The 22,499-nt window shown below is 50.6% G+C and overlaps 2 long non-coding RNA genes across 2 annotated transcripts; one reads left to right on the forward strand and one right to left on the reverse strand.

Moving 5' to 3' along the window:
- Positions 1 to 1,251: 1,251 nt before the first annotated feature.
- LOC125319415 lies at positions 1,252 to 3,867 on the reverse strand. Its single transcript, XR_007200725.1, has 3 exons — positions 3,362 to 3,867; positions 1,729 to 1,766; positions 1,252 to 1,289 (listed from the first exon to the last, which is right to left on the reverse strand). It is a non-coding gene; the product is annotated as an uncharacterized LOC125319415 (long non-coding RNA).
- Positions 3,868 to 19,057: 15,190 nt separating this feature from the next.
- LOC125319685 lies at positions 19,058 to 20,989 on the forward strand. Its single transcript, XR_007200858.1, has 3 exons — positions 19,058 to 19,145; positions 19,737 to 19,849; positions 20,229 to 20,989. It is a non-coding gene; the product is annotated as an uncharacterized LOC125319685 (long non-coding RNA).
- Positions 20,990 to 22,499: the final 1,510 nt, after the last annotated feature.

Here is a 22,499-nt window from a genome sequence, read left to right on the forward strand (position 1 = left end):
CCAGCTCCCTTGCCCTTCTCTGCACACGCTGCAGCCTCTCAACGTCTTGCTTCTTCACAGGGGCCCACAACTGGACCCAGCACTGGACCCAGCACTCGAGCTGCGGCCTCACCCGTGCCCAGCACAGGGGGACGGTCACTGCCCTGCTCCCCCTGCCCCACTATTGCTGACACAGGCCAGCATGCCCTTGGCCTTCCTGGCCACCTGGGCACACGCTGCCTCACGTTCAGCTACTGTGCACCGGCACCCCTGGCTCCTTTTCTGCCACGCAGCTCCCCAGGCACAAAGTTGCACAGTTGACTTCAAATACAGCAGCCAGAACTTCAAGATCTCCTTCCTATTCTTAACCCTACGAGACAGCACTCAAGGACCTGCAGCTTTGCCCCCACTCTAGGCTCCAATGCAGTTTTCAAATGGAGTTGGAGAAACAGACTTCACAACAGAAAGTAGCTGCAGAAACATGGCAGCCTCTGGCTTCTGCCACGGAACAAGGGTTCCCAACTGCGCACTTTGTTTCTTTTGCCACACGGGAGAAGAGTGGCCCCACACAGCTCCGTGGACAACACAACCATCTCTTTGCACCTTATCAAAAGCAAAAACACAGGCGCACTCAGAGCCCCTGTCAGCTCTGCTCCTGACTGCTCTGCCTGAAGAGGCAAAAGAACAACCTGGCAACAAAGGCACCAAAGCCCCTGACTTCAAGCAGCAGCTCCCCGTCCCCAGTGTGTCTCTGAACTACTCCCAGGTAGGCCCACCCAAGAAGCTCATGTGGACAAACCACCCCAAAGAACTTGTGTGCTCACATCAACAGCTTCTGTGCCAGCAGCTACTTGGCCAGCCTGCGGAGTGGGACACGTCTCTCCAGGCCACCGTGTCCCCTACGTGTGTGGCAAGGCTGAGAGCGGTGTCCTTTGAGCGCTCCCTCCTCTGGGGACAGGGGAGCCTTCATGATTCACGTTTGCCCCTCTTGGAATCCCAGCAAGCTGCGGCCTAAACATGACAGCTCAAAGGCCATGTTCCAGCTCTCATTGGCTGGTGGGAATCGCTAGGTCCTGGCAGCACTCCAGCACTCAGCATCCTCGGCCACCACCAGCAAGTGCTGGCCGCTCAGAAACTTGCAGCTCTCATTTCCTCTAAAGACAGCCCCAACCACAACTGGCACTTACTGGCTCAGGACGTTCAGGTTCGCGTCTGACCACAGCTGGAGAAGTCGGGACATTTTGCACCCATTTGGCCTCTCCTCCAGGAGCAGAGGGAGCCAGAGGAGAGCCTGCGGTTGCTTCTGTGCTCTGTGGAGAGGCAGCAGCGTGAGGGACAGGCAGTTACCTGTCATTTCTAACCTTATCTCTATTCAGCTCTACAACCAGCTCTACCCTAAGGAGAAATCATAACCTTGGATAGCAATGGGATTCCAAGTGCCTCCAACTAAAGTAAAATGGCCTAATTCAACACTACTGCATATTGCTCTGAATTAGATATCGCACCCTGCCTACTCTCAGCAAGCAACGTTCTCTCTGCAAAGCTGGGCTTTTAGTTCTTCAACAGCTCTCAAACGCAAAAGCAGCTATTACACAGCGATGCCTTTGCTATTGCTGCTGCACACATGGAAATGGATTTTCTTTCTGCCCACTCAGTTCACCCTCCTCACTCTACTCCCACAGGCCAAGCTCACAGCTTCCTCCACAGTTCCTAAACACCAGGAACATCAAAGGTCCCTTTCTCACTCACCTCAGGATCAACTCCTCTGAATACATGGAACAGGTGACCTGCAGTGGGAAGGGAAAATGAACCAGATGCTGTGAAATATAACCTGTACTGGTGAATCTAGCAGAATAAGTGCACTCAAACAGAGAGTATTTTCCTTTCAGAAGAGCCCTCCAGCAGACAGAGTTCTTCCACACAGCCAGCAAGAGAGCAGGACAATATTCTTGGTTGTGCCTATGCTTTGGCCTCTTTTGCCAGTAAATGAATACAAACTTGATCAAGAAAATGCAAATTGTTCTTTAACACCCAATATTTCTCTTCTGCCCAACAGCTAAAGCTGCCTTTTTTATCCTCCCCTTCAGGTCCTTTTTTTTTAAAAATAAGTTGCATGCACTAATTCCCATTAAGTTACTGAAAACAGTTGCCCAGAAAATCTTCCCCCAGACCGCCCTGAGCTGTCATAGCTCTACTTTGAAACAGCCCAGGTGCAGCTCTGAGGTTTAAGAGCAGACACTCACTGTTTTGGAATTTGCACTTCATTGCAAAAAGAATCACTATTTTAGCACTCAGTAAAGGGTCTTGTTAGACAGTCAAATCCTTTAATGACAAAACGTAGAAAAAAAGCAGCTTTCTCTGAATTCCAGGCAGAACTGCAGAGTTCTTTGAAGGCCTTCTGAGAACATCTCCCAGTCTGCCTTTTCAAAGTTGTCCTACTTGACCCAACACGCTGAGGAAATGACAGACTTGGCTGCCACAGACTCTCCCTTGGAGGGAAGGGAACCCCTGCACGTTCCCTTGCAAATGCTGCCCGCACCTCCCTGGCTACAGACACCCTCTTTTTAGCTGAACGTGTTGACAGGAGCTTTACCAAAGCAGTGGCATCCTAATGGTCTTTTTGTTTCAAAATCAACTCAGTTACTAAGAAAGAGCAGGAAGACCTACACAAGCCTGGTTAGGTTACACCCAGGGAAAAACCTCTACTCACGTGTCAGGTTAGTCAGGTAATAGCTGGAATAACCAATGCCATACACAGTGCAAACCGCAGCAGCAAGTGCCTCCATGATTTTAGCACTGCTGTGCAAGTTTGCAGACTGTGCTCTACCACAAGAAAAAACAAGGCTCCTGTCAGAGTGCAGCTGCCCCCTGACAAGGCCTCAACCAGGAGGATGCTCCTGCTCTGAGCAAGCCCAAGAGCTGCTCTGACACTGACGCCTTCCATGCACCAAGGCAACCTTCTGATGACAGCACCACAATGTGGCAACCATGCCCTGACATCACAAAGCAGCTGCTCTGCGTTGGTCTGTGAATTGATGCAAAGCAACCCAAGCTTCCCTGCAGCAAACACAAAATAGCCTGGGAAGTTCTCCTCTGTCACAAAGCAGCACAAACTCCCCTCGTGGGCCAAACCCTGTTGTTCAAGGGGTCCAAGAGTAACTCAAAGAGTGCCCCAAGCATCTACAGCATGTACCCCAAGTGAATACTGAGATGGGACCAAAGCAAAGGAAACTAGACCAAGAAAATGGCCCAAAGCATTGCACAGATTCAGGAGAGATGGCACTAACTGCATAACAGCTGTAATAATTCCTAACAAATCTCCCCACACATTTGCACTTTTATTGGACATGCCCTGGGCCCTTCTGTGTAGGTACATCTCTACCTCTGCCTTTATTCCTCTTTGGAAGCAGTCAAACGGGCAGGATTTGCCCACCCGCAGGAGCTGCTCCAAGCTGGGAACGCAACTGGCAGTGCTGATTTCCAGAGGCTTCTGGCTCCCGCGTGAAGCCAAGGCCAGGAGCGGGTTGAAAGGTGCTGGCGCTGCTGCTGCTCTGTGCCAGAGAGCCCCGGCTGGGAGGGCACAGTGCCCACTGCGCCGTGGGCTCTCTCTCTCCTGCCACAGCTGGGGGCACCTGGGAAGGAGTGATGATGACTTGTGGGAAAACCAAGGGCTTTGCGGGGGCTGCATTTCTCTGCACACAACCAGGCCACCTGGGGCACAGAGCTTTGGCCCCCAGAAAAGGTCAACCAGAGGGAAAGGACTGGAAAATGTTTCATTTTGACCTTTCTTTGCTCTTCAGTAGAAGTGACCACCATGAGAGGTTACCAAGCAGGGCTCCATGCCTGCTGCCATCTCAGCATTAGAAAGGAGGCGTTACTTGATTTCAGCGCTGGGTGCACGGGGAATCACTTCCCTAACACGTGCACACCCAGCAATCTCACTTACTAGTTTGTATCAATGGAACTCATTACTTTGCTGAAACTCACAGTCTAAACATGACTTCAAATTATTTGACATATTTAAATCACTTGTCAGAAGTTCTTGATGTGAGAGCAGGTGTGTCCTGAGGGTCTCTGGTGGTCATTTGGGGAACATCCCCATGTGTCAGGGATAGGAGACACATCTGAGGCTGAGCTGAGCAGGGGCCCTCAGGGCAGGAGGCTGTGGGTGGCCTCCTGCCCGAGGCCTTGGCAGGACTTTTCCGCCAGCGACAGTACCTCCTGGAACCCTGGAGCCCATGCGGCCCTGGCTGCACTGGAGGCTGCAGGGAATATTCCCAAACCAGTGGTGCCTGGCAGAGGCTACACAGAGCTCCATCCGGCAAGAGCTCTGCCTCCACGGTCCGGACACAGCCATCCTGCTCCTGAGGCTGCAGAACTGCCTCGAGGAACGCACGGCACCACTGGTCCACGGCCTCAGCAGCGTCATTGTGGGCCGCTGCAGCAAGGAGCCCAAGAGGTGGCTGCGCTCCCGTCGTGCCAGAGAGAACAACAGTGCCATCTCCACCAGCTGGCCCAGACCCTGACTTCTGATGAGCAAGACTGAAAGGTCTGGAGAGTGAAGCCAGGCCTTTCCCAGTGCTGCCTGCAGTGCTGGCGGCTGCCATCAGAGAATTCAGCAGCTCCCAGTCCCATCGCAGAGCCACCGCTCCTGTTTCTCCGCCCTGCCTGCTTGGGCCATCTGGGCTCGGCAGGTGCAGCACCGAGGGCGACAGCCCTGTGCCCTTGCGGGGACGGTGGGGCAGGTAACGGGGCCCAGGGCGACAGGAGGGTGTCCTTGTGCAGAGGCCTGAGCATTTCTTGCCTTTCATTCCTTTCCTTGGCACAGCCAGTCATCGTGGCCTCGCCCTCCTGCAGCATGTGACACCAGCAAGGAGAAGCAGCTCCTGCTCCTCAGCTAGCCCCGATGATCTGCAGAGCACAGCAATGGCCCCACGGACAGACAGCAGCTGCCCCATCTGCCAGGAGATGCGGCTTCAGATCTGCCCTGTGGCCACCAGTTCTGCCTGGGCTGCATCCTGCGGTGGGCAATAACAAATTCTTCGTGCCCGCTCTGCAGGACACCCAGAGAGACTGTCAGGTCTTCTGAGAGAGGCCAACAGGACTATGTGCAGTTTGGCATCACCTCCCCTGCAAAGTCAGCAGAGACCAGCAGCCAGGCAGGAAGAGCTCCTGGCCACCTGGATGAGAACAGCTCCCATCGCCCTGTGCTGTCCCCTGCACCTTCTCCAAAGGGGACACTGTCCCCAGCTGAGCAGGGGCCCTCAGGGCAGGAGGCTGTGGGTGGCCTCCTGCCCGAGGCCTTGGCAGGACTTTTCCGCCAGCGACAGTACCTCCTGGAGCCCATGCGGCCCTGGCTGCACTGGAGGCTGCAGGGAATATTCCCAAACCAGTGGTGCCTGGCAGAGGCTACACAGAGCTCCATCCTGCGGGAGCTCTGCCTCCACGGTCCGGACACAGCCATCCTGCTCCTGAGGCTGCAGAACTGCCTCGAGGAACGCACGGCACCGCTGGTCCATGGCCTCAGCAGCGTCATTGTGGGCCGCTGCAGCAAGGAGCCCAAGAGGCGGCTGCGCTCCCGTCGTGCCAGAGAGAACAACAGTGCCATCTCCACCAGCTGGCCCAGACCCTGACTTCTGATGAGCAAGACTGAAAGGTCTGGAGAGTGAAGCCAGGCCTTTCCCAGTGCTGCCTGCAGTGCTGGCGGCTGCCATCAGAGAATTCAGCAGCTCCCAGTGCCCATCGCAGAGCCACCACTCCTGTTTCTCCGCCCTGCCTGCTTGGGCCATCTGGGCTCGGCAGGTGCAGCACCGAGGGCGACAGCCCTGTGCCCTTGCGGGGACGGTGGGGCAGGTAACGGGGCCCAGGGCGACAGGAGGGTGTCCTTGTGCAGAGGCCTGAGCATTTCTTGCCTTTCATTCCTTTCCTTGGCACAGCCAGTCATCATATGGCCCTGCCCTCCTGCAGTGTGTGACACCAGCACTGATGTCCACCACAGCCAGCATGCAGACAACACCCTCTCCTCCCGCCCCCCCCCCCTCTCTCACTCTCAACTTTTTGAAGCCTGTCTCGTTCTTTTATAGTGCCTTTGCTTCTCCCCAGCCCGCCCACAGCCCGCCCCTTCGGTTTAAAGTGATTGGTGCTTTCCCTTTGATAGATCATCTCCGTCCACCAATGGCTCATCATTGTCAGAGGGGTGGTATCAGTTGAGATAAGGATGCTAAAATGCCTTCATTAAAATTCAGGTTGCCATGGAGCTTGCCTGCAGGGTTAAGGGCTAGGGGGCTAAAAATAGCTGCTGGCTGTTAGAAACTGGGGTTTTTGGAGTTAGTCTTTGGACCAAAGTGGAAGTAAAAACGCCTAAAAAAATATTAAAATACATCCAACACGTCTTAAAACACTTGTAAAAGTATACAGTAAACACAGGAAAGATAACTCTTATGGTGTACAGGTGGTTTGAAGTTTGAAAAGGGAGCATAAGTTGGGGATTTTTAACTGGGGAATTTTTAACTGGGAAGGGTGCAACTCTCTTAATAAACTACTTTGAACAATTGAAAACACTGATAATGGAACTTGATTTTTGTACCTGGGCTGATGGGTTAATTTTAACATTTAAAATATTTAACTCAGAATTAATTAACTAAAGCACTTAATATGCAAAGACCAAGCACAATTAGGGGTTTCATGTATGACAGTTTAGTTCATCTGCTCTGAGTCAGGTTGTTACCAAAACTCAGTAAAATAAAACTCCTTTATACCAGTGTAGCATTAAAGAGCAGGGATCCTTCATTTGACCAGATGTTTGGGGGATAACTCCACGTAGCCTCATGGCGAGTACAGAAAAAGCTACTGTTGATAGACTAGATTTTACATCCAGATTCACTGATTTTCCTGGAGTAAACATGCGTATGATTATCATCCGCCTGAAATCATTAACAGGGATTCCCTCTCCTTTCTGCATGTGCTTTTCTGTCCCTGGTGGTCAGTGATCCCCAGTGATCACCTGACCACCTGGTGAAATGGTGCTACTTCCTAGAAAGGAAAAAGTTGGCATAACTGAGCTGGTTGCTCCCCCTTTCTTCTTCTGAGCCAATGTTTAACATGGTCCTACAGAATGAGCATTTTACAGTTCCACAGAGCAGTGGTTTTTGAAGAATAAGCATCGTATTAACCCACCAGGTGTACACACAATTCTTCATCTGGCAACAAGGTCAATCATACCGTGATAACTCTAATGTCTAATTTCTTTGTAATGCAGCAATTCAATCAGAGGTCTGATGTGGTTTGGGGTTAGTTGGCCTTTTCTTTGCTCTGGTTGTTTTGTTTGGTTTTTGGTTTGGTTTGTTCTAGATAGTTTGCATTGTGTTTTGATTTATTTTTAAAGAATACGGTATTTTTGAGGGACGATCTATCTTTTGAAACAAGCAGTATTTTTTCCAGAAAGCTGTCAAAATGGAGAAGTAATTAACAGAAGCGAGAACGAGGTCAGGATTTAAGTTCCTAAACCATCAGAAAACTGCTCACCAGAAGATGCTTTGCTGTAGCCTTGAGTGAGGGATGGCTCAGGCCTGATAGCTGTGTTCTAAATGACAGCATACTCCCAGCCAGTAGGAATCATGTAATTTTTCATCACATATTTACTGACTTATTCATGCAGTAAGGAGCATAGTTCATTGCCTTACTTAAATAAAAGATTATGTTTCCTAGATGTTTGCCACACAAGATTAGCAGTCATACATTTTGGTGTAATTCTGCTGGAATGATACTCTCTTGCAAAACTGTCTCAGCATGGGGAAATCAATTTTTTCTCTGTTTGGACAGTGCTGAACAAAGACAAGTATTAGAACAGGTTTTCTAACCTCTTCATCAGGATGAAATTTTGAACTATGTTTTCTTTATCATATGCACATGACATCTGAGTTGTTCTGTATCCTTCAGTGAGGAATCCACCACTGGTTGAAAACAGCACCTTTACAGGTGATTTTGAGCAGCTTTACAGAGCAGAGATGGGCTCGCTCCTCTCTCCTCCCAAAGCAGGGACACCTCTTGGGTAGGATCTGCACCTCCAGCTGCACTGGAACTTTCCTGGCACACCTGTACATAGCTCTTGCAAAGTGCATGCTTTGTCAGTGGAGGCTGCTTAGGTCAAAAGAACTGGTTAAGGTTTTTTTCCGTGGGCAGAGGAACTGCCCGTCATCTGCTTCATCAGAATAAAGGACCAAGTCTTTGGCTTCCTTCAGAGTCACAAGTGTCTAAAACTGAAGAGATTCCCCCAAAAAGCAAAGACTGTTTGGAGGAGTGTGGTGATACCCATGGGCCCAGGGTAAGATACTGCTGTCCAGAGCCCCAGCCCAAAGTGTCCCTGGAGCTTTTACACATCCTCTGCCTCCTCTGGTAGTGCTGCCCCATGTCCCTGAGTAGAGCAGGAGGGATTCCAGGGATTCAGGAGCACAAGGAGGCAGAGCATCAGCTCCTACTGGTATTTCCACTCTGTCGCAATGACCGCCACTGACCACTGCCCAGGCTAGCTCCTGCGGTGTGCGACAGGAGTGGGGAGCAGCTGGAGGCTCTTGGCTTTAAAGCTGCTCCTCAGGAGCTCAGCTCTGCCCACGGGAGCTGAAGCTCCAGGCACAGTGGCTGTCAGCAGTCCGGACGAGGGAGAGGATAAAAAGTAGCAAGGAGGCTTGCCACACGGGATAATCCAAGCTTATTGGAGGCAACTAACAGGGGACAAGCCTCCAGCAGCTCCAGGGAACCTCTTAGACAGGGAGGTGGTACAATGGGGATGGCTTAACTGGGGAACAATAGAAATCTCTCAGGGAGGGATATGGACGAGGATAGACATTTCCTTGGGCCAATAGCCTCAAGGGGAGGAGGGAAAGGGATCACATGCCCCAATGGGGCATCGAGGTTTAGGGGATTTCCAAAGGGGGAGGTATCTAGAGGGGTAGGGTCTCGGGGGATTGATGGGGACCATATAAGGGTAAACTGGGAGGTTTCAGATGATGGACACTGGACCTTCGGGAACAACAGGAGGGGTTTGGGTGATTGATAGGGAAAGAGCTAGAACAAGGGGAGGAGAACAACCATGTAGGGAGCACCGGGGGAGCGGCTTGGGTCTGGGGCAAACCAACTGGGAATAGGAGTGGGGAAGGTAGGGATGAACCATTGGGGTACAGAAAACGTCTGTAAAAATACAATAAAGGTATCGCATCACCACACCACTCCAAGGGAAGTGCCTCAGGCCAGCATAAATTTTGCAGCTGTGACTTCACAGGTGCTGGTGGCAGCCTCTGTCACCAAGCAAGAGCATCTGCACGGGCAGGATGGTGTAGAGATGCCTCTCAGAGAACAGAGAGGACACTTTCAAACAGTATCTGACAGAGGTGATGAAGGGCTGGTAAATTACATTTGGATGGGACAGATGATCGAAAACTCTGTATGTGAAAATAAGAGACAAAATGAGTGAAGGGAGAGGGAGAGGATAGAATCCTTGGGAATTCTGATTCTATCTACAGGGCATTTTCTGACAACCTAAAGTCAGAACCTACCTATCAGTCACTACCTAAAGGCCCTGGATTTCAGAGCAGTGAAAATTCAGGCTGTTCAGATCCTGGTCATAATGGCCACACACAACTTCTCAGCTCCTCAGCATGTCTGCAGCTGCTGACACATTGGTTTGGGACAAAATCCTCTATTGTCGTTGGAAAACAAAAGAGAAGAGGAAGTTTCTACCTGTTGGAAAGTCTCCTCTGTGAACCCTGAAGGGCTCTGCCTTTTCCTTTCTCAGCAGCAGCTCAGTAGCAACAGCCAGAGGCAAAGAAAGACACGAGAGGGTGTTTGGCTGATGTGTCTGACAATTCAGCAACACTTGTAAACAAGAGCTGTGTCTGTTCACATTTCAATGGCAAGTCCTTGCTGAGGAGGAAGAGCTGTGTCACTTGTGCTTAGCTTACATCAAAGTAATGGCACAGAGGGTTTTCATCCTGCAGATGTGACCTCTGTGATGACAGTCTGTTCATCTTGCACGGAGGTCTGTACTCACAAGGACAGTGTTACTTTTGCCAACAGACCACAGTTTGTCAAAAAAATCCAGGGAAAATTACTTCTTAAATTAACATTTTCCTTTTGCTCTCAAACCAATGGTTTAACTGTAATAGTTCATAGGAATGAATTTGCTTCCCTGCTGTCCCCCAGCGCAGGTGCACATTCCTACCACATCCAGGTAGCAAGGCACATGGCACAGCCTTTGTTTCCACTGGGGAAGGTCTCTCAGCCCCAGCAAGGCAGAGGGACTTGCAGGAGCTGCTGAAGCCCTTTCTGTGCTGGGACAGTGTAAAGTTCTGCCAGGCTAGATCAGCATGAGGCCTGCAGGGCTTTCCAGCAGCTCTGCACCTCTGGCCGTGTTACACAAGTGCAGAAAGCTCAGTGGAGCTTTCCCAAGGGCTTGCCCAGCCAGCCAACATCCTGAAAATGCATCTGCTAAAAGCAGCACACGCCTGGAACATCCACAGCTGGGTAACTCAGAGAAATCCATCGGCCAGCGTTCCCCTGGAGCTGTTCCCCTTTTCACCTCTTCCACAGGGAACTTGTTCTGGATCTTGGAGTTATTGACACAGTGGATTGAGCTATCAAAGATCTGTGGTTTCATTGCCCCGCTTTACTGAACTGAGGGATCTGCTGGGCATGCTTGGATATTTTCCCCCAGTTGCCTTCACTCATTGCCAAAGTCCTCCAGTATCATAATGTTTACCTCTGCTAATTGCTTTGAGTAACACAGATCAACACCCATTCCAATTAAAACTTTAATTGATGGGAAATTGCTACAACTGCACTGCTAATACATGAACTATCAACTTCAGTCTAAAAATGTCTTCAGATGACTACAACAGCCCTTACAATAAACAAACAAACAAGTGTCAACTAGGACCGTGCCCGGAGGCGGCATCGGTCAAAAGCCCCTAAATGCTCAGAGTGGTGACCACTTTCTCTGGAAGAGCTGGGGAAGCCTCCTTACCTGGGAGCAATCCAGAAGCCCCTTCACTTGTCCTCGAGGGGTCTGGAGAAAGCCAGAAAAAGAGACACTGAGTCAGTATCAGCTGTGTGCACAATTCCCTTGGCAGCAATTATACTTCTCTCAGGGACTATAATATCCCAGATCCTCCCAAGCAGGCTTAGAAAGAAAAAAAACCCAGCAAGGTCTGGGGCTTTCCCTTGCAGTGCAAGTGGCACCCACGAGAGCTTTAACCACAGACAGAAGCAGCCCACACAAAGAACCCCAGCCCTGCTCTTTCCCTGTGCTGACAGAGCCCTCAGTCCTCACTGAAACGGCTGAAGCTGAAGGGTGCTGTGAGCCGAGTCATGAACCAGCTCCGTTCCCTGGGACTGAGGAACTCCCTCTGCAGTGAGACACAGCTCTGCCAACTCTGCCATCAGCTCTGGGAGGAACAGCTGGGAGGGAAAGAGCTCCACACAAGGACTGCAGGCTGCACCAGCTTTGCTCTGGAATGCAGATCCAAAGTGCTCCCTCTCTCCTTGGAGCTCTTGCTAATCTGAGTTCAGGCTTTTCCTTTAGTTACTGGATTTTCCTTTAGTTACTTTAGAGTTGAGAAATTTTTGGCCTCAGCTGTTCTGCTGCTTGTTTTTCTCCTGTGTCTCAGGTTATCAGCAGACCGGTACCAAATTTTGTGATTTGAGGCAAGAAGTTTGGACTTTTGCACTGGCTTCAGCATTTTGGTGGGGTTTTTCCTGTTGCTCCAACACTCACCTCACTCAGTGCTGCCTGCATAGCGCTGTCACCCTGCAGCAAATGGATCCATGGCCCTCAGCCGGAATGGGGACATCGGGGTTATGACACAACTCCCACAAGGTCAGGCTCATTCACTGCTCTGTTGCCACAGCAGAGGACTCGGGGTCAGTGCCTCTGCAGGAGCGTGGAGGGCAGGGCTCGGGGAGGTGGTGCCGGTGCAGGATTTCAACGAAAGGCCCAGGAAGCACCGACCCTGCAGACAGGAACTCAGCTCTTCTCATCTCCCTTCCTGCCCGTCAGGCTCAGAGCAGCCCTCTCAGAGCTCTCTCAAGGAATGTGGGCTCTCCCCTTACCAGGCTCCTCTGGCTCCAGAGAGCTGGTCCCATTGCTTGTGCTGCCAGGCAAGGCTGTCTCTGTGGCAGCCCTGTTCACAGGCTGCTCTCCTGAATGCCCAGGGACAACACTGACATCCTCCTTAAAAGAGAAAGAAAAACAAGTCCACCAAAGGTCACTCGGTATTTTCTTGGAATCACTTCAGGCACTCAGTAACTCTTCTTCCCCCCTCCCAAAGGACGTGTAACACCAGGGGAACACTGGCCTGATGTCCTCACACTCTGACCCTGGCCTATGCCACGAGCTGTAAGGAATCCTCCAGCAGAAATCCAGGTGCTCTCCTTGTTCCCAGCACAGGTGAGCAAGGACAGATCTCACTCCAGGCACTGCCCAGGGCTGCGTGCTGCAAACCCACACACAAACCACACGTTTCTGCCTGGGAACCTCAAGCCCACCCCACCCAATTGCTCCAACATGAAATTCTAATGTGCTGCTTCTTGGACTCCTCTGCTGCTGCTCCATAGTTTGCAGGCAAATGGGCACTGAAATTGGGTATTTATTTCCAGGAGCATGTGGCAAAAATCTATAGGGTATAAAAACCCCAAAATCTGTAACCAAGTGTAAGACTGAGTTATGTTTCTGTTCCACTGAGGCAGTAAAGGCCCAAAGTCAAGCAGCTGGAATTCTCACTATGACCTTGTCATAGGTTAGCAAGCATAGTCCCGGAAGGGATGTCCTTGCTAAGGGGTGCTTACAGTTTCCTCTGGGACCTGATAGAACCTATCAGCGGCCAGTTTGAATATGGACAATTCTCTAAGCCACTTAAAGTTGTGACGGCCTCTGTGATCCACACTTAAGAACAGGCAAACCTCCCCCCCCCAAGCTCTCTCTCGTTTCCGGCGCTGGGACAGGTGGCTGCGGGCCCCGAGTGGGGGCCAGCGGGCCCGGCCAGGCCCTGCTTGGGCCAGGCCGGGCCGGGCCACGGCCATCCTGGAGCCGATGGACCTGTTCCAGCCGTGGAACCCCCCCCACTGCCTTGCCGTGGGCAGCCAGAGCGGCTTGGCTCTCCCCCCCCTCCACTTCGATGAGAAAAATTCAACATTCCAGCTGCAAAGCTGCAAGGCCGAGGTGAGAGTAACCCTTTTTATTGCTGTGAAGAGCTGAAAACCCTAGGGAAGAGAGAGAGGAGATGCTTAAAGCTGAAATTCTGTTGTGAAGCTATGATATATCAGAGTATCCCGTTGTAATTCCATGAAGATCTGGGGGGTTGGAGTGTTCAACTCGTAAGCAAAAGCACCTGCGCTGAGATAGGCAGATGCTGATGCAGCTGTAATTTCATGAGAAGTTTGGACAGGGAGGGATGGACCAGATGAGGACTTTTGCTCCAAATGGGAAAGGAGAAAACCTCAGTTCCTAGAGATGCTCCCAGAGATAGTCCTAACAATGAAGATGAGGAAGACCCTTTGCTCCCAGGGAAGGAGAAGGACCTCTGGTTTTGTTTCTGAACGGCTCAACCTTAAAATTGTACCCCAAAAAACTTCAAGAGTGGACCCTCGAACGCGGGAAAACCAATTGCTATCTGTGTGTGACCTTGAACAAGCTGCAAGTCGGGGGAAGGGACTCACATGCAGGCAGAGAGACTCCTCTTCCTAAATGGACTGAACAATATTTGGAAGTGGGTGGCTGTCTCGTTGTGCTACTGTTTTCATAGCATGAGCAAGAAGAGACTTCTCTTTCTAAATGGACTGAACAAGGTTATTATGGCAGTGGTAACTGAACATCTTAAGGGTTGTCTTTTTACATTGTCAGTGGGAGAAGGGAGGAAGGTGGGGGAGGAGGAGACTTCTGAAGGTGGTATAATTTTTTTTCCCTTCTTTTAGGTCTGTTAATAAACTTCTTTATATTCTTTCAAGTTTGGTGCCTGCTTTGCATTTCTCCTAATTCTTATCTCACAGAAGATAAACAGTAATGAGTATTTTAGACCAAACCACTACAGGGGCCGAGGGAGAAGCTGTGAAGATGGGGCAGCTGGAACCCCTCTCCCTCTAGTTCTGCTTCTAGATGTTTATAGTGACACCTATCAAGCTAAGGTTTTCATTCTAGAGGCCGCTCTTTCACATGCTCTGTGTCAATGGATAATTAGATACGTCTCTTGGTACCTGTCAAGGCATCTGCTGCTTTGTCACCTCTATCCCCACTCTGCTGCCTCTGTCCCCATTGCCTTGTCTGCTGTGCCACCTCTGTGCCCTGTGGCCGTGCTGGGGGCTGGGCTGGCGGCCAGGCCCAGCCGAGCAGCGCTTTCAGCCACGGTCTCGGCTGCCCACATCTGAGCGTGAGAAAGAGAAAGAGAGCAGGCAGGAACCACCGGTGGCGAAGCAAAAAACAGGGTGGGAGCTGCAGGCACAAACGGTGGCGTGGGCTTTGGCCGCGGGCCCTGCCCGTGCTGGGGCCGCTCCGCGCGGCTGCCCCGGGCGGCACAGGGGCTGTCCTTGGGCAAGGCAGCTGTGCCGGCAGGGCCCGGCAGCGGTGCCGGCTGTGCCGCGCTGCCGGGGGCTGCGGGACGGTCCCGCCGGGGCTGCGCTCGCCACAGCCTGGCCCGTTCGGCCTGCAGCTGGCCCAGCCCTGAGCTGTGGCTGGCTCTGCTCCTTGCCCGGGCCTGGGGATGCTTGGGGAGCTCTCCGTGGGTGCATCGGAGTGCCAAGGGCTCGGTCTTTGTCTGGCCCAGCAGGAGGGAGCCTTCTGTCCCTTTGGAGCAGAGGGAGAAGACCCGGCAGTTGGGTTTCTGGCAGTTGCCTCCTGCCAAGGAATTGCAATGGGACACTTTTCCAGACTGTCGAATGAGTAGGGGAGAGCTAAGTAGACAAGGAATTGGTTGTTGTAAAGCCCCAGTACATGTGGGGATTTCTTCTTTGTAACCCTGCTTGTGAGGATTTGAGCTTTTCTCTTGCCTGACAGAAGTGCAGTTGCTGCCAAGGGAAACATACCCAAGGACCAATAGTGACTCAGCCTTCCCTTTTCTTCCTTTCTTCCTTCCTCTCTGCTCCACAGCTCCCTTGAGCCAGAACCTTGGTGCTGCCTCACCTGAGGATTCAGAGCTGCCTCTAGGCCCTTCCAGCACAAGTCCAGGTTCTCAAGAGCATGAGGCTTTCCCAGCAACTCCCAGGAAAATGTTTGCCACCTCCAGACTTCTTGAGGATTCTTCAGAGGACACACACAGATTTCTACGCCAGCCTGAGCTCATCATTCCGCTGGTTCCTGTAGACCATCAAAGCCATTTTGTGGCACTTCCAGAGAGCAGCAGCTGCACATCTTCAGAGCAGCACACCCCAGCCTACAGCCCATCAGGCAGGGAGAGAGTTTCTACCGTTGCTTTTCAGGAAGATCATGAAAAGTGACCATTTGAAGTATTTTCCTGCAGTGCTCTGTCATGTGTACATCTCGAGTGTGAATCAGACAGGAATTGTCAAGTGAACTGGGAAGCAGGACCTTGATAACAAAACCAATCTCTGTCTGCTTTTGCTGTCCTTCCTCCAGATTTGGAGGGTGTTCTGGCCGTTTTCCAGGCAGCCTCTCTGTAGGGATGAAAGGGAGAGGCAAAAAACATTGGTCCACAAGCGGTCAGTGTCAGGTGCACCCCCATCTTCCTTGGAATGAAGCCCAACTAGGATGCTGACAGGCTATTGCAGAGTTTGCAGATTGTCTCTCCTGCAAAGAAGGCTATTAAATTTCAAGGAGCTCTGTGTGTCCCCAGAACTGCTGCAGCTGCAGAATACGGCCTCACCCACAAGGTTGCTTTTTACAATACAGTCACAGTTGAATTTTAGCATGTGTGTCTGCAGATCTGGGCTCTTCCTGGGTGCATCCACTTTCTGTGGTCTGTTGGGATGAGAAACTCAGAAGCAGCCACATCCAGAAGCTGCTGGGGAGATAGAAAAGGCTGAGATTACAAAGTCTTTGTGTGTAGATCAGTTTTACAATCCATCCTTTAATGTACATACCTATCATCAATTAGAAGAAACACTGTTTGAGAGGAAGAAATCAGTCTTCCAATCCCCTGGGAAGTTGGAATACATTTCTGGCATTGAGTTTGCTGTGTGCTTCCTGTGATGTTTGCTGCAAGGCAGCAATAGAGCTCTGTGTCCCAAAGCCACATTCTGGAGCCTGACCAATGTGTTTGGATTCCTGCAGCCACACCGGGCAGCTCAGCCCCCAGTGCTCCACCTGGCAGTGCTGGTTGGGCAGCATGGACGGCCTCCAGCTGGGCTTGGAATAGTCCTGGGCAAGAGGAATTGCCACCCCTGGATCTCGACCTTGTTCTTGAGACACTGGAGGAGATGCTGTCACCATCCCTGCCTGAAAGGTCTCCCTGTGCTCAGGTAACTCCATTGGGTGGGAATGAAAGGGGCTGGGCTGAGAGCTGTGAATGTTGTTGCATGGCTGAGAAGCAAAGGCTTCTTGGATTAAGCTTTGAATGGACAAGGAAGGATTTGCTTGGTCAAGCAAGCTTCCAAAAGAAGAGGGATGAGAAAGTTTCCCTCCCCCCTTAGTGAGGATGAGAGGTGTGAGCCTGTGTTGGCCAGGTTTGAGTGCCCCTTTTGCTGGGAAGAATCCCTGGTGCAGGGGCCTTTGTGGTGATGAAGTGGAAGCTTTGGCAGCTTTTGGACTGTGTTTGAGAAGTCAATCTTTGTAGAGAAATTGCTGAGTGAATGTACATGCACAATCCAAGCTGTGTTAGTGAACTGTCCTTGACTAGAGAAAAAAGAGAGGAGCAATGCTGATGTGGCAACCCGACAGGATGTGGCGGAGGGGGATGCTGACCATCGAAAGAGAAAGACTTATGTTAGTTAGTCGTGTGCATATTAATCTGTAACCAATCACTTGCTATTAAAGGCTGCATCAACAGTAGCTGTAATCCAATAGTATGGAGCTTGCTTATGCATGCTTGGAGAATTAGGGTATAACTATGGGTCTGACAATAGAATAAATAGAGTTCCATCATATCTCTATGAGAAGTGTGGTTCATCCTGGCAGATCTCTGGCTATTCATCTTCTCCACTGTTGAAGGCCTTTGGGGCCTAGACTTTGTTAGGAACAAGGGATGAAAGTGTGTGAGCAGTGGAGCTTTTAGGGGGCAGAAGTGTTGGTTTTGAGGCCCCATGACTTGTGTGATTGGTGAGCAGGACAATGATGATGCTGGACATGAAAGGGTTAAGGACTCCTTGAAGCCCAGGGGCTTCTTCTGTGTGGAAGAGCAGTTCAGTCAGGGACCATGAGTCCTTGTGTTTGCCAGATTCCCTCTTTGACTGAGGAATCCCCTTCCTCTTAACCCTTGCCTCTTCCCAGCCTTGCCTGGAGCGTTCAGTTCCTGTGTTGGCACTGGCCTTTTTGCGTATTATTAGACAACTTTGCCAAAGAATTTCTCTGTTTTGTTTAATATGCAGACCCACTGCCTGCTGCAGATATATTAGCCAGGAAGGGCAGAGTCAAGGTGGCGAGTGGGATTTTTTGGGATCCCAATATCTCATTGCCAAGTGTGATGAGCTTTCGTCTTCTGTAAACTCAGACACAGCAGTTTTCAAAAGCATTTTCTTCTTCAAGAGAAGAAAATGTGGCAGGCTCTGATCTACTGTGTCCCTGCAGAAAACAGTAAGTGATCTTTGGGTTTCTTTCTTTCTGGTTTTCTTTCAAGGGGAATATTAATGTTGCCCCTGAGTCTTCAGGAGGGGAGGCCGGGAACAGGGCTGCAGCAGAGGGAACTTTGCCTGGCACCATGAGCTGTGGGAACAGTTCCCTGGAGCCCGAGGAGCCTGGTAAGGAGAGAGCCCACACTGCTTTAGAGAGCTCTGAGGCGGCTGCTCTGAGCCTGCCTCTGGCAGGAAGGGAGATGAGAAGAGTTGAGTTCCTGTCTGCAGGGTTGGTGCTCCCTGGTCCCTTTCGTTCAAATCCTGCTCTGGCACAGCCTCCCCGAGCCCTGCCCTCCACGCTTCTCCAGAGGCACTGACACTGAGTGCTGTGCTGTGGCCAGAGAGCCGTGAATAACCCTGACCCTGTGGGAGTTGTGTCACCAACCCGGGTGTCCCAATGTGGTTCATAACCCAGCTCACAGCCCCCTTCAGCTTCAGCCGTTTCAGTGAGGACTGAGGTGTCTCTGTCAGCACAGAGGAGGAACAAGGCTGGGCTTCTGTGTGGGAGCTGGGACTGTCTGTGCTTCAAGCTCTCATTGGTGCCATTTGCACTGCGGGTGCTGAGACTCTATCGGGATACTTCAAACCTTTGGAGGTTTTGAAAACTTGGAATGCTCCCTGTTCTCTAAAGAGCAGCCTTCAAACTCCCAAGTGAGAGTCTGCCTTTGAGGCCATCTTTAACAGTCCCTCAGAAGAAGGACCATTGCTGCCCAAGGGAGATGTGCACAAGGGCCAATATTGGCTCAGTGTTCCCTTTGCTTCCCAGATTCCATCTGATTGACCTCTCCAGGAGGGCTGTCCTGAGTGGGAGGAAGAGACCGAGGGAGAGCCTGCGAGAAGATCGGGCAGGTGCAATCCCTCTGTCTATAGTGATATTGATAGATGTGTATAGTTATATTTATCTATCTCTGTAGTTATATTTCTAGATTTATACAGTTGTATATATATGTCTAGATAGATGAATTTAAAGATCTGTATAGAGGTAAATTTCTATATATATTTATGTATAGTGTTTTATTTATGTATGCATAGTTGTATTTCTAGGTCTGCATAGTTACATTTTTAAATGTGTACAGTTGCATTTATATATATGCAGTTAAGTTTATAAATAGCTACATGTGCATAGTTATATATTTATATAGTTATAGGTGTATGGAGCATTAGGTACATAGATTGATATCTGTGTAGGTATAGGCAGCTTTTTGAGCTCTTTCCTGCTCTGCTTCCTCTCTCACCTCTTGCTTTTGCCCCTGTGCCCCCTCTGTCCCCTCTTCCTGTGCTGGCTCCGAGCTGGCGGCCGGGCCGGGCGGAGCTGCAGCAGCTGCAGCCCCGGTGTCCCTGGAGCGGTGGGAGCTGCCGGTGGCCGCAGGCACTGTGCCCTGAGGAGCTGCTGGAGGACGGTGAGCCAGAGGGGGCTGGGGAGAGGTGAAACTGAAGGGACAGTGATGGTTGAGGTGCTGGTGGGGCTGAAGCGATGGTGGGGGAGCAGAGGGGAATGGTGGGGATTGAAGGGACTGGGAGAGCTGAAGGGAATGGTGGAGCAGAGAGGTGTGGAGGAGCTGCTGGGGATGGTGGGGACTGAGGGGACAGGGAAGTGGCACAGGCTAAGGGGGGTGTTAGGACTGAGGGAACTGGGAGGACTGAGCGGAGTGGCAGGAACTGAGGGCTCTAGAGGGAGCTGAGGGGACCAGTGGGGCTGAGGGAAATGGGAAAAGTGGGGAATGAATGGTTGGACTGAGGGGTAGAAGTTCCACAAGGGAAGTGGCACAGGCTGAGGGGGGTGGCAGGTCTGAGGGGACTCAATGGGTGTGAAGGGAGTGAGGGGGGTGAGAGGACTTTGAGAGTTTGCAGGAACTGGCAGGACTGGGGGTTTGCTGAGGGGATGGCAGGGCTGAGGGGATGGAGGGGGCCAGCAGGGAGCACAGAGGGGTTTGGGCCTGTGGCTCTGCCAGCCCTTGGAACCAATTCCAGAGCCTCCACTTTTGCCACAGCTGCCCTGAAGACCTTGAGAAGAGCGGGAGAGTGACGAGAACCAGCAGGGAGAAGCGGAAGGCCACAGCAAGAGCAGCGAATATGGACCTGCTGCTGCCGCCCGAGACCCTGGGTGAGGCCCCAGGGCCGCTGAGGCAGGGTGGGCGTGAGGCTGGCGTGGGCTTTGGCCGCAGGCACTGGCCGGCTGGGCAGGAGCGGGCCCTGCCCGTGCTGGGGCCGCTCAGCGCGGCTGCCCCGGGCGGCACAGGGGCTGTCCTTGGGCAAGGCAGCTGTGCCGGCAGGGCCCGGCAGCGGTGCCGGCTGTGCCGCGCTGCCGGGGGCTGCGGGACGGTCCCGCCGGGGCTGCGCTCGCCACAGCCTGGCCCGCTGGGCCTGCTTTTTCTTTCTAACCCTCCTGGGGAGGCTCTGAGATTTCCTCTTCCCCGATGGAAGTGCAGCTGCTGCCAAGGGAAACGTCCCAATCCTGACTCGGTGTTCCCTTTGCTTGCCAGGTGTCCCATCTGCTGTCCCCGTCCAGGAGAGCTGCTCTGCACGGGAGGAAGAGACCGAGGGAGAGCCTGGGAACATCGGCGGCTGCAATCCCTCCTGATTTAATTCTGTTTATAGATGTGTGGAGTATGACTAAGAGAGTTAGAAGAATGGGGATATTTCCATCTGTATATCTATTTGTATGGGTATATTGATGCATGTATATCGATCTGTTTACATCTGTAGTTATATTTACATACTTGTTCAGTTGGGTACCTGAATAGATCGATTGATGGGGTTGGAATGATTTTTATATTAGTACATTGATATTTGCATATTTATAGCGGAATTTGATATGTGTGTATTATAGATGTCTCATTATATCTCACATGAAATATTTAATATATATTTACATCTGTATGTTTTTATGATTTTATATACTTATATTTCAGTATGTATGGAATTGTATAGCTCTAGAATTCTATTTTTTGAGTTCTGGATCTGGGATTCTTTAGAGAGGGATATCTGTATTTCTGTATTCATATATGGGCCATACAGTTGTAGAATTATGTAATAAATTAAATTGTTAAACTTCAGTTGATATTTGTGTGTAGTGAGTGGTAGTAGAGGGTTCCAGTAAATTATTTTTTTTTAACTGAAGTGGGTATTTGTATCTATTTACATAGCATGATTGTAACAATAAATTAGGTTTGTAAACTTCAGTTGATAGTTTTATGTTCATGTATTGGCAGTAATTTAAAATAAATGTCATTTTTAAACTGAAGTTGCTTTTTGTGTATTTGTACATTAGCAGTGCAAGGGCAGCAATCTGCAATAATTTCGATGTTTAAACTGCAAGAAGGGTAGATTTGTGCTGTACAAAGGACTGGGCAGATGTAAACAGGATGCTGCTGGAGGATTTTGGTCATGAAAATCTCCAGCCATGCCCAGCAGATCCCCCCAGCTGCAGCCAGGCTGGGCAAGGGAACGGCACATTTGGGATGGCAGCAGAGCCACACGTTGGCTACAGACTCGCTGCAGAGGCCTGCTGAGAAAATGTGACTCCTCTTGATGCCTTTTCCTGGTCTTAAAATCAAGAGTCAGACACGGTTAGAAGGGGACAAGGGATTTTGCCTTGGTATTTATTTTAAGGATCCTTAGGTGCACACGTCCAGGTCATATGCATCGAGATGCACCCCGCTGAGCATGTGTGTGTCTCCCCAGCATCGGGTATAACATTATAGGTTTTACTAATTAGCATATCTATCCAAGATTCCCCAATGAGAGGCTCAAGTGAGCCCCCTTCTCTAAGGAACCTTCCCCTGGATGGTTCTATCTTGGTTTACAGAATGTGTTCTGGAGAGGACCTTGGGGGCTGGGGCACACTGATCCCTAGCTACAAAGCTTCTAAAATGTTTAGTCTCTCAGTTTGACAAACAAGTCTAAGAATGTAGGCAAAAAGCACTAGGAATACAGAAGTTGTAAAAAGGGATAACAGGGGTATGAAAGAAAAGGCAAAAATCTTCGTGGCACCGTTTCCCCCCTTTTAGAGACTAACAAAACTCTGTCTTGTCTAGTGTCTACTCTATTCTTTACCTGCAGAACCAGTTTACACAACCGGCTGCTCCACAGGAAATTACACAGATAATAACTACAATTACAGCTATGATGAATATTTCTTTTACCCAGGCCCAGTTTGGTAATCATGAGGTGAGGGTATCAAAAACATGATCAAATTTTAAGGTGTTATTTCTAGAAGCTACTTCATGTAGAATTTGAGTTCCCTTCCAAATTTCATCTAGATCTTTCTTAATTCTTCCACTTTGGTCCACATAAGAACAACAAGTGGTATTGACAATAGCACATACACCTCCTTGTGCAGCAAGTATGAAATGGAGAGCTACCCTGTTTTGCACAACTGCACGGGACAGACTGTCAGCTTCCTCCTGTAAGGCTGAAATTGCATCTGCAGTATGCTGCTCAATACGTTCAATGACAGCCGAGATGTTTACAATTGCTCTCTCCAGTGCAACTACTCCGTAAGCGGGTACAAGGGCTCTGATTATGCTATGAAAAAGTGTGGGACTTTCAATGAGGGGATTAAGAGATCTTTTTTTCTTCTCATTTGGTTTTTCAAGATGGTCAAATATTGTTATATTTGGGACCACAGCCCCAATAGCACAAGCCTGGTCTTTGTTCACGGCCATAACTTTCCAGGCCTTATTACCACATATCCAATACAACCCCGTCCCAAACGGCTGAGCCACTCTCCACCCTGTCAATTTCATCTTTGC

The sequence above is a fragment of the Corvus hawaiiensis genome, chromosome Z (genome assembly GCF_020740725.1).
Source record: "Corvus hawaiiensis isolate bCorHaw1 chromosome Z, bCorHaw1.pri.cur, whole genome shotgun sequence".
Lineage (NCBI taxonomy): Eukaryota > Metazoa > Chordata > Aves > Passeriformes > Corvidae > Corvus > Corvus hawaiiensis.